Genomic DNA, 17,190 nt, shown 5'->3' on the forward strand with positions numbered 1-17,190 from the left:
CCGCTGGAATCTCCTTACTGGGGCCAGCTATGCGACCGGATCCATTCAAGGTGTCTTTTCCAGGCCGAATTGGATGGTACCCGGGCCTCGTGTCCGAAGAAACAAGGTTTTACCTGTAACGCTTCTCTTTTTAGAGAGCTGGACCCTGGGATCCAGTATTTGTTTTTTTCAGCCATATTCCTGGCAGGGTACTTTAAGGGCCCAGAACTGCGGATCCCCCTATTTAAGGGGGCCCCAGTCTCTGAAGGTTTTTTCCTAATGGAGCCCACCATGATAGGTGAAGATTGGGTCTGTTATTCAGACCCTGCAGCTGGATAAGGTAAAGGAGACTCCTCAAGAATTTTTCTAGTTCTACCGTGTTTCCCCAAAAGTAAGACAGTGTCTTACTTTCTTTTTATCCCCAAAAGCCCCACTATGTCTTACTTTCGGGGTATGTCTTATATTGGAAAATTTTTTTCGAATTTTTTGTTTTAACCATAAAATTAACATTTATTAACAACCTGAACAGTATTGTATTCACCACAAAACAGTTTTATAAAAGGAAGTGCCAAGAATGTCTTGTTACAACATTGCATAACATGTAAAACAATGAAAAATGGTAAGAACGAACAGTGGAATACTGGAAGATAAAACAGATTTATTCCATGACAACCATGTCATCATCCTCAGGAATATCATCATAAACATCCACACTCTTAGGTTCCTGTGGATTTTCTTGGGACTCTCTGGACGACATTTCTTGCCGAATCATTGGCCCATATTTCTCATGGGTAGCAACGGCACTGTCCTGAAATGAGCAGGCTTTGTCCAGGTAGCCAGCTCGCAGTGCATTTGCAACGCAGGTGTTAGTGATCTTATTCCAAGAATTCTTCACCCAGTTAACAATCGCTGGCAGTCTGGGCTTCACAAAGTTCCCACGTACATTTCTCTCCATTTGGTTTTCAATGTAGTTATTGATTTTCACACGCAGATAGTCCTTGAACGGCTTGTTAATGGCGATATCGAGAGTCTGAAGATAAGCCGTCATCCCTGCAGGAATCATGATTTGGTCGATTCTCCGCTCATGAAGGAAGTTTTTCATGGTTTTGGCGCGGTGTGTGCTGGCTGCATCCCAGATCAGCATCCCTCTTTTGTTCCTGCGCATTACAAGCGGCAGCATTAAATCAATCCACTTTCTTATAACATCTTGTGTGGCCCAGGCTTTTTCAGTTTCCAGCACATAAATGCCAGAAACCCGCTCAATCTTCTCCTTCTTGCCCTTTGCAATGAGTAGCGGTGTTGCTTCAGTGCCATCCAGACGAATCGTCAAAATGCAGGTGACACGTGCACTTTCATAAGCGGTGGAGGGAACGTACACTGAGGAGGCACCTCGTTGATCAATGGTGGTTTGAGCTGCTTGGCCCATGAACACGGCAGTTTCATCCATGGAGATCATGTTGCAAAGACTGTATTTAGAGAAGTCAATGTCATCCACAAACTTCTTGTAGGCTAATGCACGTTTAACAATCTCAGCATCTTCCAACCTAAAGAGGGTTGTGGATCTTCTCAAAGACAGGTCATTGCGTTCAAGAAAGTTATCCACCCAGTGCTGTGATGCCTTGAATTGTTCAGGGGAAATGTCAAACTGTGGCGACACTGCAAGGGCATATTCCTGAATCTGAGCCCTGGTCACCACCAATGTCTTTGCTCTCCTGTCTGCAACCCACTCAGAGACCAGGCTTTCCAGCTCTGTATACATTGGTTGCCGACCACATCCAATCTTGCGCTTTTTAGTCATTCCGCTCTCCACTTTTTCACTCAGGTTAGTGTATTCTGCACGCCATTTTTGGACCAGTCGGTGATCCAACATTTTCTCTTTGCAGAACTGCACTACATTTTTGCCCCAAGATTCTTCGACAATCGCTTTTTTATACTCCACGGTGTAACTCTTCCTTTTACCACTGGAACCGGAAGCGCTCATGTCTAGGGGCTAAAATATAGCATACGGTATAAGCACTGCTTGTGGTTCCGTATCACAGTCTCCCATAGGGTTACAGCCCCATACAGTATCCCACACAGCGTGTTTTTGTATGTTGTCCATGGTCCTGATGGACCACGGAAAACATTACTGCTGCTCCCGCGGCCTCCACATCCCTCCGCTCATCCCGCTCTAACCGTCCGCATCCCGCAGTTAAAGGGGCACTGACAGCTAAAAAAACTGTGTAAAATGTGTTTTTTTAGTGTATATGCATTTTACCTTCTGTGACGGGCGCGGGGGGGGGGGGGTTTCTTTGGAGTAGGGACGTGCCCGAGTAAATTTGCATACGGTAGGCGCGTCCTAAGCCGTCAAACAGCTCATGTGGGCACAGCAAAATGCAAACCTGTACCTACACCTGTATCTAACCCAGTGTGATACAGTACCACCTGCTGTATTTAATCCAGTGTGACACCTGCTGATACCCACTGGGTTACATACAGCAGATGATACCCCAGTATGCCAGTGTGTATGTTTTACTGATGTATGATTAATACTGTGTGCATTACCGTATTTTAAGCAGGAGGCGGCAGTGACAAGTGCAGGGGACGGCGCGGTGACGTATGGAGAGGGGGACGGCTCAGGCGTGGGCAGGAGGCGGCGCTCATTAAGATAAGAGGGAAATGGCAGACGCGGCGACGTATGGAGAGGGGGACGGTGCGGACGTGGGCAGGAGGCAGCGCGCAGCTAGATGAGAGGGAGGCGGCAATACCCCCGTGTTTCCCCGAAAGTAAGACATATGTCTTACTTTCGGGGTACGGCTTATATTAGCCGACCCCTCTGAAACACCCGATACGTCTTACAATCGGGGGTGTCTTACTATCGGGGAAACACGGTAGTAGGTTTTCTCCTTTTAAGTAAATGTATGCTATGTCTATAGTCACCACCAGGGGCTGCCAAGAGCACATACCTTTTCATGCCTTGTCTGTCTGCTGCTGTCTACGCTTTATGCTTCTCCAGGAAGGATGAAGCTAAGGGTTTTTTTTCCTTCTGGGATTCTCCCTCCATGGATTACGGGGGCTGAGACAGGCCTGGGCAGAGAGCGGTAAAATACTCCACCACCCGCCGCCGTCCACCACCGCCATTACAGCAGCCTCACATCCACCGGCCCTTCCCTCTCGTCTGTCCCAGCCTTTCCTCCATGCTTGCCAGCAGGGTTGGAGCCTCTGCTCGCGCGGGAAATGCTTGTGGAGGAAGTGGCCGGGGGGGGGGGTGTTGGCGAAGCACCAGGCTACACAGGCTTTAAAGTTCACACTTTTTCAGATACACACAGCCTATGGAGGGACACAGAGCTGACAGACGCATGTGAGTGTGGGAGACACAGGCATTCCTAGGCAGCATTTACCTAGGCACCAGACTGAGTCTTAAGTAGCAGTGGCAGTTGCTGAACTACAGGGCTTAGCAGTCAGTGCATTTTTTTGTGTGGTACCTCTACCTTTTGTTGCTTTGCACTAAGAGGTACAAGTACCCTGAAGAAAAGGGGCTCTAAGGGGTCCCCTTTAGGCTCGAAGGACCCCCCCCTCTGCAACCCCTGTAGAACCCGGGGAGGCTGGCCAGGGAGAGCCATCGGGGTCAGGGGCTGCAGCTGCTTCTGGCACTTCAGCCCCTGTGCACATTACAATGGAGGTTTTTTCCTCAACCATAAACGGTTTAGAGGAAAGATTAGTGGCCTTAATCACATGTTCACTCAGTGGAAGAAAACACACTAGGCCCCCCTCTGTCACCCAGGACCCTCAGAGTGAGGAACTCTGGGATAAAGGAGAGGAATCCCCCCTCAGAGGATCAAAGGAGGAGGGTAAGTGCTGAAAATGGTCTGGAGATGGCCTGACCCACATCCCAGTTAATGGTAGATGCGGAAAGGGTGCCTCAGCGGGACTTTAAAGGGGCAGGACAAATATTTAGTAGGCAATATCTTACTTTAAAACAAATATTTTTATTTTACTACAAGTAAAATCAAAGGGGTAGTTATATGGGCAAACTAGGAGCCCAAATGGTAGAAGGAATATAAATGAATGTGTGGATACAGAAAGCAAAAAACAGGATGCAAAATACAATAAACACAAAGAGCACAATACAGGTGAAAATTCCTATTCCGACGCGTTTCGAGTGTTTCAAACTCTTCCTCAGGGAAATGGATCAGCAAACATATAATATCAATCTACAAAAAAAGGAGATAACATAAGATGCGTGGCTAAATACAAAGGTTATAGTCACTGTAGCATACTAACATTGAATAAAAGCTAGGGTTGTACTGACCCTGTATCAGAAGCTCGATACGTCATAAATGCATCCATAATTATACATAGTTAAAAACAATGATGGACCTCAGGAGAACAAGAAGGGGGGGATGTTTTTTGTGCTGCCTTTTATCTCCTCGCATCCGTCGAAGGAACCAGGAGGTGGAGAGAGACTCTGATCCTTGAAAAATTGCTCCCGCCCTGGATGGAAGGCTCACGGCCTTGAGTAAGGAAAATGGGGGTTCACCCAACAGAGGGCGTCACTGGAGGTCCCTCACAAAACCTGCGGGGGGGTAATCTAAAAAGGGGTACATAGGATGTAAATAAGATTGAAAGGAGATTGAGATAAAAGTAAGTAATGTGTATATACATATTATGTATAAACTGGTTAAGCTCAAACAGGTCAGCATAAAATGAAATGATTGACTGGGTATGGCCTCTCCTTGAGCAATTGGAGTAGTAATAAGGGAGTAAGATTACCTGGAAAGCCACTGAAGAATTTGTAGAAATATATTGCTGGAAAAAGCTGGTGGTGGTAAATGACGGACACAGCGCTCAGATCGAAGCACATCTGGTGTTTCAAATAGGCAAGTGGGTCTGGAAATAGTTGTTGTAAATAGTGAATTAGGGGAAGGGGAAAAAAAAAAAAAAACGGGGGGGGGGGCCTGGGTGGCAAGCCAGTACAATTGGGGTATGGTACAAGGGTATGATGGGGATGAGTAGTCAAAACCAGAGGCTTACCTTGATTAGAGCAGCAGTGTGTGTGTCAGTGTGGCCTGAAGTCTCAGCCAGACTGACAGGGTGGAAAGCCAGCCTTTTAAAATGAAGGAGGGTGGGAGTGGCTAGGAGGTAGGGAGGGATAGTGACGCCCCCCGAGTCGGTGGCGCGGGAGCCCGCCCCCTCCGCATGTAATGTGCGGTAGATGGAGGGGGGCGTATCCCGGTGCCGATTAGGGGGAGGGGAAGCTCCCCTTTGACAACGGGAGTGGCTGCCAAAAAAAAAAAAAAAAAAAAAAAAAACTCCCGTTGTCAAAGGGGAGCTTCCCCTCCCCCTAATCGGCACTGGGATACGCCCCCCTCCATCTACCGCACATTACATGCGGAGGGGGCGGGCTCCCGCGCCACCGACTCGGGGGGCGTCACTATCCCTCCCTACCTCCTAGCCACTCCCACCCTCCTTCATTTTAAAAGGCTGGCTTTCCACCCTGTCAGTCTGGCTGAGACTTCAGGCCACACTGACACACACACTGCTGCTCTACTCAAGGTAAGCCTCTGGTTTTGACTACTCATCCCCATCATACCCTTGTACCATACCTCAATTGTACTGGCTTGCCACCCAGGCCCCCCCCCCCCCCGTTTTTTTTTTTTTCCCCTTCCCCTAATTCACTATTTACAACAACTATTTCCAGACCCACTTGCCTATTTGAAACACCAGATGTGCTTCGATCTGAGCGCTGTGTCCGTCATTTACCACCACCAGCTTTTTCCAGCAATATATTTCTACAAATTCTTCAGTGGCTTTCCAGGTAATCTTACTCCCTTATTACTACTCCAATTGCTCAAGGAGAGGCCATACCCAGTCAATCATTTCATTTTATGCTGACCTGTTTGAGCTTAACCAGTTTATACATAATATGTATATACACATTACTTACTTTTATCTCAATCTCCTTTCAATCTTATTTACATCCTATGTACCCCTTTTTAGATTACCCCCCCGCGGGTTTTGTGAGGGACCTCCAGTGACGCCCTCTGTTGGGTGAACCCCCATTTTCCTTACTCAAGGCCGTGAGCCTTCCATCCAGGGCGGGAGCAATTTTTCAAGGATCAGAGTCTCTCTCCACCTCCTGGTTCCTTCGACGGATGCGAGGAGATAAAAGGCAGCACAAAAAACATCCCCCCCTTCTTGTTCTCCTGAGGTCCATCATTGTTTTTAACTATGTATAATTATGGATGCATTTATGACGTATCGAGCTTCTGATACAGGGTCAGTACAACCCTAGCTTTTATTCAATGTTAGTATGCTACAGTGACTATAACCTTTGTATTTAGCCACGCATCTTATGTTATCTCCTTTTTTTGTAGATTGATATTATATGTTTGCTGATCCATTTCCCTGAGGAAGAGTTTGAAACACTCGAAACGCGTCGGAATAGGAATTTTCACCTGTATTGTGCTCTTTGTGTTTATTGTATTTTGCATCCTGTTTTTTGCTTTCTGTATCCACACATTCATTTATATTCCTTCTACCATTTGGGCTCCTAGTTTGCCCATATAACTACCCCTTTGATTTTACTTGTAGTAAAATAAAAATATTTGTTTTAAAGTAAGATATTGCCTACTAAATATTTGTCCTGCCCCTTTAAAGTCCCGCTGAGGCACCCTTTCCGCATCAACCCCTCAGAGGATCGGGAGGGAACTGATGATTCCACTTCTGAGGAATCTAGTGGAGAAGGGTCTTCTTCAGCTTCTCAGGATGAGAAAATGTTCAAATTCCTCTTCAGAGGATCCTAACAGGGAGTAGCCGCACAAGTCAGGTGTTAGTCTACTCCTTTGCTTAACCCTTTTGTTGCTTGCCACAGGCTCTTGAGGTATCACCTGGAAGTCCATTCAACATGGTGTCCTATGGAACAAGTTCTGTAGTACAAATCTGCAAGATGCAAAAAGCACTAAAAATGCATAGCTATGTATTCTGAATGGGAAAATTTTTCTGAAAGAAATGGGGGGTTCCAGCTATTAATGCTGCAATCACCTCAGTGAGCAGAGTCTCACATGCCCATTGGATAATGCACTGATGGTAAAGGATCCAGCAAGTTAAGGTTGGATTTTCCTTTTAAAGCAAGATATCTTTTGTAGTTCTTTGCTGCAATTGAAGAAGTTCAGTCCATTAACCCCTTAACGTCTGCTCCACTATTGTGGTGGAGCACATTTTGAGTCAAGCCAATGCATTGGAATGTGGACTCCAAGGGGTTAAGGAACAGGTGTGAGATACCTGAAAGTTCTGCCTGATCAGCAGACCCAGCAGGGGGCTGGTGTATTTGACACACAGTGTCTCACAGATGCTATGAAGGACTCCATCATTTAACCCCTATGGCTTATACTTGGACTAGTGCATTTTTGCAGAGGTCCATGGCTGAGATATTGGTCAGCCGAAGCACCAGGTGAAAACATTTAGCCAGTCTGTGTCCCTTAATCATGTAGCTTCTCCTATGCCTGGGGTATCTGCCTTTAGGAAGTCTCGACTGTCTCAATCGTCAGGTTCAGGAGAAAGTTCCCAGGGGCAGCACTAGGATCTTGGGGGCAGAAAGCTCATCAAGCAGAATGCTAAGGCCTTCTCATGAAGGAGCACCACCATTTGTTTGAGTGAGGGGAAAGGTTCTGCGATTCTCAAAGTCTGGCAGGAACAATGTTAAGAGCAGAGTGATTTCTGCGATTTTCTTCTCTAGGTTACATCTAGAGTTTCAAGAGCCCAGATGACTGTCGGCTTTCGATCCGAGGGGTTGGGGTCCTGTTTGGGTGCTGCCTGTGGGGTCCTTGGGGCTGCTGATGTGGAAGTCTTATGCAAGAGTGTCAATCTCCTCAAAGAATGCTCCTAAGGTTCCAGAAAAGAAAAAGAGAAAGAAGAGAAGTGTCTCTTTCTGGGCTCTGGATCAGCTGTTATCCCAGTCAGTGATATCAGAATTTCCCTTAGTGGAACTGGGGTTTTTGTCTCAAACCTTTTTAAAGGTCCCAGAGCCAAGCAGAGAGGTAAGACCCATTCTAGATCTCGGAGATCTGAATTGGCATTTAAACATCCGATCCTTTCATAAGTTGATCATCTGTGTTCATCCTGCAAGGAGGGGAGTTGCATATCTCCATGTGCCAAAGTTTCCAGAAATCTCTGCTATATAAAAAGTGTGTGTGTGTGTGTGTGTATATATATATATATATATATATATATATATATATATATATATATATATATAGAATATATATTCTAAAATTATTTTTATCAATTGTGGCACTGCCATTCGGCTTAGTCACAGCAGTACGAGTGTTCTGAAGGATTCTGGCACCTCCTTTAGCCATGTTAAAGGCTCAAGGCATAGCGGTCCTAGCCTATTAGAAGATCTACTTTGAATAGATCATTCAGAAGAAGGTATTCTTACCCCAGATGTGAATCAGTTCCATTGTAGGACTAATTCAACTTATCAGGAAGGAAAATTCCTTCATTTTGGCTGCAGGAGATTTTCTCAAGTCATCTTCCAGGACGGCACACCTGAGAGATGAGAGGCTCCTCCCTACAGGAAACACAATCAATCGACAGCTGTTTTAAGTCCCCACCCTTCCCCTTGATCCTCAGTTTTTGATTGTGTTTCTCCCTACACAGCGAAACGGTTTGTTTTTTTCCAAATGACCCGAAGCCTGGGGCTGGTGGTCTCCCCCTGGGAGCCGGACCACAAGCTTGGGAAGCCTCTGGGTCTGGTAGGATATTCTTGTCCTTCCTGGGGGGTTCCTCTATCTTTTCCTCAGGGGGGGCAGCAGAAATTGGAAGAGCCCCCCTGAGAGCTGAAGGACCCTGGGTACATTGGTGTACCCAGAACTTCAGGGGCCATTATCCTGTCTCCCCTCCTTACCTGTACAGGTGGCTGTTCAGACGGGGGTGCTGGCCATCGGTTCTTTCCAGGGGGATCTTGTCCCCGACTCCTGAGTCCCCGGTAGCTCGCGTGGGCTGCCGGAGAGAGCGTGGCAACAAGCACCCACGTCATTTACAAACTTCGGGAAAATGGTGGCTGCGTTCTTACCCAGGAGGGAAGGCTGAGAGTCAGTAGGAGCAGGCACCCACATCCTCCTTTCGCTAGAGCGAGGAGGCACCAGTTTACTACAGTGGATGTCTGCCTTAACCACCTCAGATGGGAATGAGGAACAGAAGGCATTGCCCCCCCCCATGTATATAGACTGACTGGTACAGTGCAGGACACAGCCTAACCTGGCACCTCCCTATGGGGACAGCAGTTGGGGGGGAGAACTTTGGCGGCTATCCTCCTTGCGTGTGGACCATAAGGATGGAAAAGCAAGAGGAAGACGACAACGGTGAGTACTTTCCTTTTGCCGTGGGAATTTAGCTGCAAAATCCCCAATTCCAGCCAGAGGGTTTCTGGGCATTTGATATCTCCCCTGGGGTCTGGATTCAAATAGCCCTTAAGCTTCTGCTAAAAACACCAGCTGCAGCTCCCTCTTACATCAGAGACGCTGTATGGTGGACAGGTGGTGCAGAGGAACGAGTGTGCCTAAATCACCTCAGATGGGAAAGAGGTAGGTAGGCCATTGCTCCCCCTTCCCTGTGTATATACTGACTGGTGCAGTGCAGAACCTGGGGTCAGAAAACAAATAGCCCAGACGCCACTGCTAAAACCACCAGCCACAGCTCCCTCTTACAGCAGGGACACTGTGGTTATCGCAGCAGTAGGTTGCCAGCCTCTCCCTACATGCCCAGTTGTGGTACATTAGTTGGGATGAATATAGCATACAGAGGGGACCTGGTAGATACAAAGTTACTTACAGGCCAGGTATACCACTGAACAAGTTATTAATTGGGCAGTGGTTGGTGGATTCAGAAGCTCCCCTGGTCAGCAGGTGCACTAGGTTACCGGCCCTATTAGCCCAGCTGCTAGAAATCTGAAGTTGCTTCATGATGCTTAAAAGCTGACCTAACATTCAAGGATGGGCAAGGACCAAGCTTCTGTGTGGCACAGTAGGGGTTCCCTTGTGACAGATCCTCTTTTTGGGGGTTGCTTGCTATAGGTAACTTTCATAAGCTCCAACCTCCCACTCCACCTTTACACTGTGGTTATATTATAGTGTAGGAGGTAAGTAGAAACTTTTTTTGTTTTGGGCTACAATCCACTCAGGGGCAGATCTAAGGGCGATTCACCATAGATCGCTTCCTACATCCTTTTAAGTGAGGATTTTCTGTGCAAACCTTTGCAAGAGCTACATAATTGCTTGTTTGAAGCCTGCAAGTAGCTATTTACCCCCAGGCTAAATTGGTAACCACCTCTTCTAGAGGCTGTCTTAAATTGGTCTCTAGGGCTGTGCTCATTGAGACTTTAGTTGCTAATCAGCCCCACCTGGGTATGAGCTGGCTAGCGTTTGCTCAGTCTATGGAGGTAAGGTAGGACAACAACTACTAATAGTAGGGTGTCCAACCATTTTAGGATTTGTTCCTTCACTGGTGGTGAAGGTTTAGTATCTACAGCCCAGGCTATGCCTATGAAATAAATTGCCTGTTGGTTATTTTATAAAGGGATAGACCATGACTCCTCATTGGCTGCTTACCAGTAGACCTCAGTAGTGAAGGTTTGTCCTTGCTGGGATGTTTTTGTGGCACAGCAGAAATACACATTGAGATTTGTGACATCTCTGCTCATAAGGGCTATATTGCTGTACATCAGAAATGTACTGCACTGAAGCTTGTTTGCTGTCCTTTATATCCTAAAGGTACTGCTTTGTTTGGCTGCAGATCAGAAAAATACAACAGTGAAGGTGGTCTGTACTTTCTGGTTTTGTGCTGCACAGCAGAAATGCACATCATTGAGTCTGGTGACATCTCTGCTCATAATGGTTATATTGCTGCACATCAGACGTACACAAGATTGAGGTCTGTCTGTGGGGCTTTGTGTCCTGTTTTACTGCCTTGTTGGTTACTTATCAGAAAGGCAGCAGTGAAGTCTGATGGTCCTGATTTGCGTGGCGTTGTGCTGATTCAGACAGTGCTATTAACGGCAATGGCTGCCGAGTTTAAACATGCGATTTGACATGTTGAGTCGCATGACAAATCATTTCAATATGGATGTGCTATCTCTATTCAGAGTGTTTTATTGTTGCACATCAGACATATACAGCATTAAGGTCTGTGAGGTTTTGTGTCCTGTATTACTGCCTTATCAGAAAGGCAGCAGTGAAAATTGATGGTTCGAATTTGTTGGGCTACATAGCAGAAATACAAATTGAACCCCTGCCAGGTGTAGTACATATACTGCCTTTGGTAATCCGTGTAGCACCACAAAGTGGTGTTGTGCTGATTTTAGCCATGCGATTTGACATGTTGAGTCGCAAGGCCAAATCACTTCAATATGGATGTGCTATCTCTATTCAGAATTGTTATATTGTTGCACATCAGACATATACAAAATTGAAGGTTGTCTGTCCTTTATGTCTTGCATATACTGCCTTATTGGCTGCATATCAGAAAGGACACAGCACTGAAGATTGCTTGTCTTTTTCTGATTTTGTTTTTGCTGCTCAGCTGAGACACATTGAGGATGGTGGCATCTCTGCTCAGTATTGGTATATTGCTACACATCAGACATACACAAAGATTGAATGTTTGTGTCCTGTATGTCCTATATTTACTGCCTTATCGTTTGTATATCAGGCAAAGCAGTGAGCAGTGTTTCTCATGGATCTACCTTTCTGCATCTTAGGGATACACAGCAGGGGTCTGTTGGCTGCAATCCTCCAGGGAGTCACAGCATTGGGGACCCCTTACTTGTTCGACCTGAAAATTGCTATTTTTTTCCCTGCGACCTGTGTAATCTTGAGGTCTGTGGATCCAGGAATCAGGGACTGCTGGAGTCGCACAGACACAAATGGTACCCATTGGAAGCCATAGTGTATGACTTCTCATGCGTCTCGCAGTCCCAAGTCGCAGGTTGGGTCGCACGGGTGTGGGAACCCTAAACTTATCTGTCTTTTTCCTCAGTGTCTGCTTTTATGTTGTTGCACAGCAGAAATACTCAAGATTGCGGTATAAAGCTCCTTCCTCCCGCCCTCCTCTTCTGCACTCTCCCCCCCTCAGCACTCACAGACCCCGCTCCACCTCACCCGCACAGACTGCACCTCACCGCTCCATCCCGCACCAGACTTGCAGCACCGGGAACGAGGAGACACTTTCTGTACCGGCAGAGGAGACAAACACCCGCCACCGTGGACTCTGCTGAGGACTCCACCGCTGGTTTATACACAATGACTACCCTGAAGACGGACGGCGAGCACAACAATAATAACCTGGAAGAAGAGGTTCATACCCTCTTTGTCAGTGGCCTACCTATAGACATTAAACCCAGAGAACTTTATTTGCTATTTCGACCATTCAAGGGTTATGAAGGATCATTGATCAAGTTAACCTCAAAACAGCCTGTAGGCTTTGTTACCTTTGACAATAGAGCTGGGGCTGAAGCTGCAAAGAATTCCTTAAATGGCATCAGATTTGATTCAGAGAACCCACAGACCTTAAGGCTAGAGTTTGCAAAGGCCAACACAAAAATGGCTAAGAATAAATTAATGGCTACACCTAATCCCACAAACTTCCACCCTGCACTTGGAGCACATTTCATTGAACGAGATCCATATGACCGAACAGGTGCTGCACTTATCCCAGCCTCCCCAGAAGCCTGGTCTCCCTATCCACTATACACGACAGAGCTGGCACCAGCAATCCCACATGCTGCTTTTACATACCCAGCAGCTGCTGCTGCTGCAGCAGCAGCCCTCCATGCACAGATGCGTTGGTATCCTCCATCTGAAGCCACTCAACAAGGATGGAAGTCTCGTCAGTTCTGCTAAAAGCTCTTTGGGTTTTTTCCTCTCCATGAAGTAATGTGCCAGAAATGAACACGTGTTCGTAAAACATTGTACTTTTCCAGATGCCTCTGAATGTTCGGCCAAGCCTTCCAAATCTGGAAGGGTGATAACAGTACTTTTCAGCTACTTAAGATGAATTATTCGGCAGTCTTTCTGCAGAAAATATGCCTCTGTGGGTAACTTAAAGTCCAAATGGAGTAACAGGATGTGACTCTTGAAACCATGCTAGACATGGTACTGCCATTGCCAGACCATGTTTTATGTTCTGTAATGCTACAGATCTCCCTTCATCGCATGTTGACTTTCTGGCATGAATTAGCTATTTAAGTGTGTGTGTGTGTGCTTGTTTGAAATCTCTATTGCTTGTTTACCAATTTCAGCTGGTCTGCAATGAGACCCTGAATCTAGTCATGCAGTGATGAAAACTTGGCTTAATGTACTGTTTGGTCTACCACCTCAAATTCAAACAGTGCAAACTGAACTCTACTTTCAATCTTCTGTTTGTTTTTTTAACATAGTCTGTCCTTGCCAAATGCAAACCTATGGGGAAACAGAACAAAAGTACCAGTATTTTTGTAATTTGTTTAATAAGGAGATATTTATGCATCATGTGTTTGTGTGATAATTATTAAAAGAATATATTCTGTCCTAAGTTAATGTTCAGTTAAAAAGCTCAAATCTGTATGGTTTGTCTGCTGTACTCTATGAACAATTGTGCAATTTTGTTTTGTTGCAGCCTATTGCTTGGTATTGATGTATTTTCATTATTATGAAAGGTTTCTGTTTGGAGAAGCAGTTTCGCTATTGATGATCCTAAAAGAATGTGATACTGGATAAAATATAATGTATTTAATGTGTGAATTTTTTTGAAACTCTATGGTTTCTGACAAATTAAAGTAATTGAAAACTGAAAAAAAAAAAAAAAAAGAAATACTCAAGATTGAAGCTTGTTGGTGCTTTCTGTTTCAGAAAAACACAATGCTGCAGGTTGCTTGTGTCCTTTCTCAGTGTTGGTTCTATCTGAACTACACTACAGAAGTGCATGACAGAAAGGATTGTCTTGTGTTCCATATTTTACCCTGTAGCATAGCAGAAATGCACAACACGGGAGTTGGTGTTCATATTGATCTTATAACTGTATTTGGTGGTTTGTCAGAAATACACAACATAGAAGTTTGGGTCTGTCTTTATATTTATAGCCTTGTTTTGCTGTACATAGGTAAAACACAACAGTAAAGGGGGTTCCTGTCCTTTCTGTATTTATATATCAGTTATGACCTAGCTAGCTGCACTAAAGAAATACGCAGCATTTAGGGTTTGCTTGCGTCTTATTGTTTTTACGTCTTGGCAGCACATCAGAAAACCAGACTGTGAGGACTGTTTGTCTACATTGAGGTTCAGATTTGGGTCTCTTCCCATATTTGATATATGGGTTTAGCTAGTCACACTCGGGTACACAACATTATTGTCTATGCTTGTGTCCTTTCCGTCTAAATCTATTGTGCCATGCCCACAATCTATGATCATTTTATTTGTGATATTAATAATACATGTATCACCTTTTGTATTTCAGCCTTCTTTTCCATGGAGGGGCCAGGAGTTCGGGCTGCAGATGCCACATGTCAGAAAACCTTGACCACTTACATTAAGGGATGCCAGAACCATTTCCTAGGGTTGAAGCCCTGTAGGGTTATGGGACACTGGAGGAAGGGGATAATGAATCGCCCTGTTTAGTAAGAAATTGTAGAGTTCTGTTCAGAGAAGTATTAAGTATTAGGGCCTGAGGATGAAGTATAAAGATGTATACCCAATCGAATAGGTTTCGGCTCGGAGCATGGCCTTCATTTCGCCCTTTTAGCAAAACTAGACGTAGCAATATGGGTAGTCTACTCCTGCTAGGGACTTTAATCTCCTGAAGTAGGCTCTCAGGCGTAAGTAAAGACATAGATTGGACATGCCTTAAACCCAGGGTTCAAGCTTCTGTTAATCTATTTCCCTTAAGTAGGCTTCCCTTTAGTCTTTTGCTGACATAAAGATAAAAAGGAAAAAAAAAATTGTCTGTCTGGGCCCCCCCCCTTTTTTGCAGTTTTATTTCCCTGAACAGGGTAGTGTTAAGACAGGCCCTCTTATTGATTAATGTAGTGTCCTTGTCTTACACAGGTCTCTTATTTATCTTTTTAGTGGTTCTAAGTAGCACCTACAGGCACAATAGGCCATGGTTGTTAGATGTGTGAGATAGGCAACATTGCTAACCTACAAGTTTAACATGTTTTCTGATTCCATCTTTAAGAGCCCATTTCACCTAGATACTGCATCCGAAGCGGAAAAGGCAGGGACATCTGTGGAGCAGACCTGCAGATCAGCCGTATGATCCAGCTAAGATACCTTCATCAAGCATATGAGCATATGGAGTGGAGGTAAAGCTCACTGCAGAACCAAGGTTCGACAAGAGGGTCTTGAAGTGGCCCCACCCTAAGGTAGGCCCGAGGTACTTGTTTATCCTCTCAGGTGTGCCGTCCTGGAAGATGACTTGAGAAAGGTACCAGTTACTTACCGGTAACTGTCTTTCTGGGAAATCTTCCAGGACGGCAGGCCTACTTCCCGCCCGTTGGGAAAATTCTAGAACACTAGAAGGCGAGTACCTATGAGGCATGATTTCCCTTGTGAACCGGGTTCAGGAGTTAGTTCTCTACAAACTGAGGATCAAGGGGAAGGGTGGGGACTTAAAACAGCTGTCGATTGATTGTGTTTCCTGTAGGGAGGAGCCTCTCATCTCTCAGGTGTGCCGTCCTGGAAGATTTCCCAGAAAGACAGTTACCGGTAAGTAACTAGTACCTTTTAGGGGAAATGGTGGCCTCCTTCAAGGCCGTCCCTCACGCACAGTTTTATTCAAAGACTGCTTCAAGACACCATCCTGTTGCTCTGGATTAAAGAGGATTCAGACCTTGTGGGTTTCCAATACGCTTGGTTCCCGACATAGGTCAGAGCCTAAATTGGTGGTTGTTATCCAGCAGGAGGGAAAATCTTTATCCTGCAAGATGTCAACAACAGATGCCAACCTTCTAGGCTGGGGAGCTGCCCTGGAAGAGGATTCTGTCCAGGGGAGATGGTCCAGGATAGAGGACCTTGCCTATCAACTTTGTTGGAAGTTTCAGGCAGTATATATGGCCATAGAATCTTGGGGGTCAGATTACAGAACTGTCCTGACAGAATTCAGTCTGACAGAGGCACGGTGGTGGCTTACATCAATAAATAAATTAAAAAAGTGAATAATGTTCTAGCTTTGGCAGAACACAACACTCCTTGCCCATTGGCAATTTTAATAATTTAGGCATACTACTCGAGACGCCAACATGATTTCTTCACCCCGACATCTTCCTAGCAATACGTCAGATGGGGAACTCCGGTCATGGACCTATTCGTGTCCACATTCATTAGTTAGGTCGACAACTTTGTCAAACAAGGGGTCCGCTAGCTGGCGGAACAGACGCATTAGTCTTCCCAGGGGGATCAGTTCTCACTGATCTATGCATTTCCTCCAGCTCTGCTACTTCTGTGCCTTCTCCGCAGGATTAAGCAGGAACAGAAGGCAGTGATTCTGGTGGCCCCAGCGGGTCCCAGAAGATCTGAATTTATCGAGATCATAAGGAGGGCAGGTGAAGTCCTTTGGACTCTTCCCTTATAGCCAGACCTTCTTGCACAGGGTCTGGTATTTCATCCTACTCTACGGACAAGGAGTTTAACAGGTTTGACTGTTGAATCCCACTCCTATAAAAGATCGTGGGTGATCTCCTTCAGTGGTGTCTACTTTGACTAATGCCAGGAAGCCGGCTTCCAGAATCACTTACTATAGAATTTGGAAGGCATAGGTTTCCTGGTATGGATCCAGGGGTTGGCACCCCTGGAGGTATGTCAATAGGTAGGATTCCTGCTTATGGGATCTGAAATGAAGCTGGCCTTGACTTATCAAGAGCCAGATCCAGGCCGTGTCAATGTATTTTCCTACGGCCCCTTGCTTTCCTCTCTTGGTGCATAGCTTATTCAGGGGTAACACAGTTTATTCCCCCTATCAAGACAACTCTAAATCCTTAGGATTTAAAATTGGTCTTGTCGGCTTTGTTAAATCAGCCGTTTGAACCATATGAGAAATTCTCTTGGTTCTTTGACAAGAAAGATAATTATTTTTTGCTTGCCATTTCTTCTGCTAGAAGAGTATTGCAACTAATGGCTCTGTCTTGTAAGAGCCATATTTCATCATGTATAGCAGGGATATGCAATTAGCGGACCTCCAGCTGCTGCTAAACTACAAGTCCCA

The 17,190-nt window shown here is 45.6% G+C and overlaps 2 long non-coding RNA genes and 1 pseudogene across 2 annotated transcripts; 2 read left to right on the top strand and 1 right to left on the bottom strand.

Annotated features, from left to right (window-relative positions):
* Positions 1 to 3,927: 3,927 nt before the first annotated feature.
* Positions 3,928 to 5,230, bottom strand: LOC143984400 (uncharacterized). The gene is made up of 4 exons (XR_013274832.1): positions 4,993 to 5,230; positions 4,732 to 4,848; positions 4,271 to 4,549; positions 3,928 to 4,172 (listed from the first exon to the last, which is right to left on the bottom strand). It is a non-coding gene; the product is annotated as an uncharacterized LOC143984400 (long non-coding RNA).
* A 412-nt stretch (positions 5,231 to 5,642) lies between these two features.
* LOC143984401 (uncharacterized) lies at positions 5,643 to 6,580 on the top strand. The gene is made up of 3 exons (XR_013274833.1): positions 5,643 to 5,776; positions 5,959 to 6,237; positions 6,336 to 6,580. It is a non-coding gene; the product is annotated as an uncharacterized LOC143984401 (long non-coding RNA).
* A 5,463-nt stretch (positions 6,581 to 12,043) lies between these two features.
* Positions 12,044 to 13,627, top strand: LOC143983146 (RNA-binding protein with multiple splicing 2 pseudogene; annotated as a pseudogene).
* Positions 13,628 to 17,190: the final 3,563 nt, after the last annotated feature.

This window comes from Lithobates pipiens, unplaced genomic scaffold (assembly GCF_037356315.1).
Source record: "Lithobates pipiens isolate NorthernLeopardFrog02 unplaced genomic scaffold, aLitPip1_a1.2 Scaffold_16, whole genome shotgun sequence".
Taxonomy (NCBI): Eukaryota; Metazoa; Chordata; class Amphibia; order Anura; family Ranidae; genus Lithobates; species Lithobates pipiens.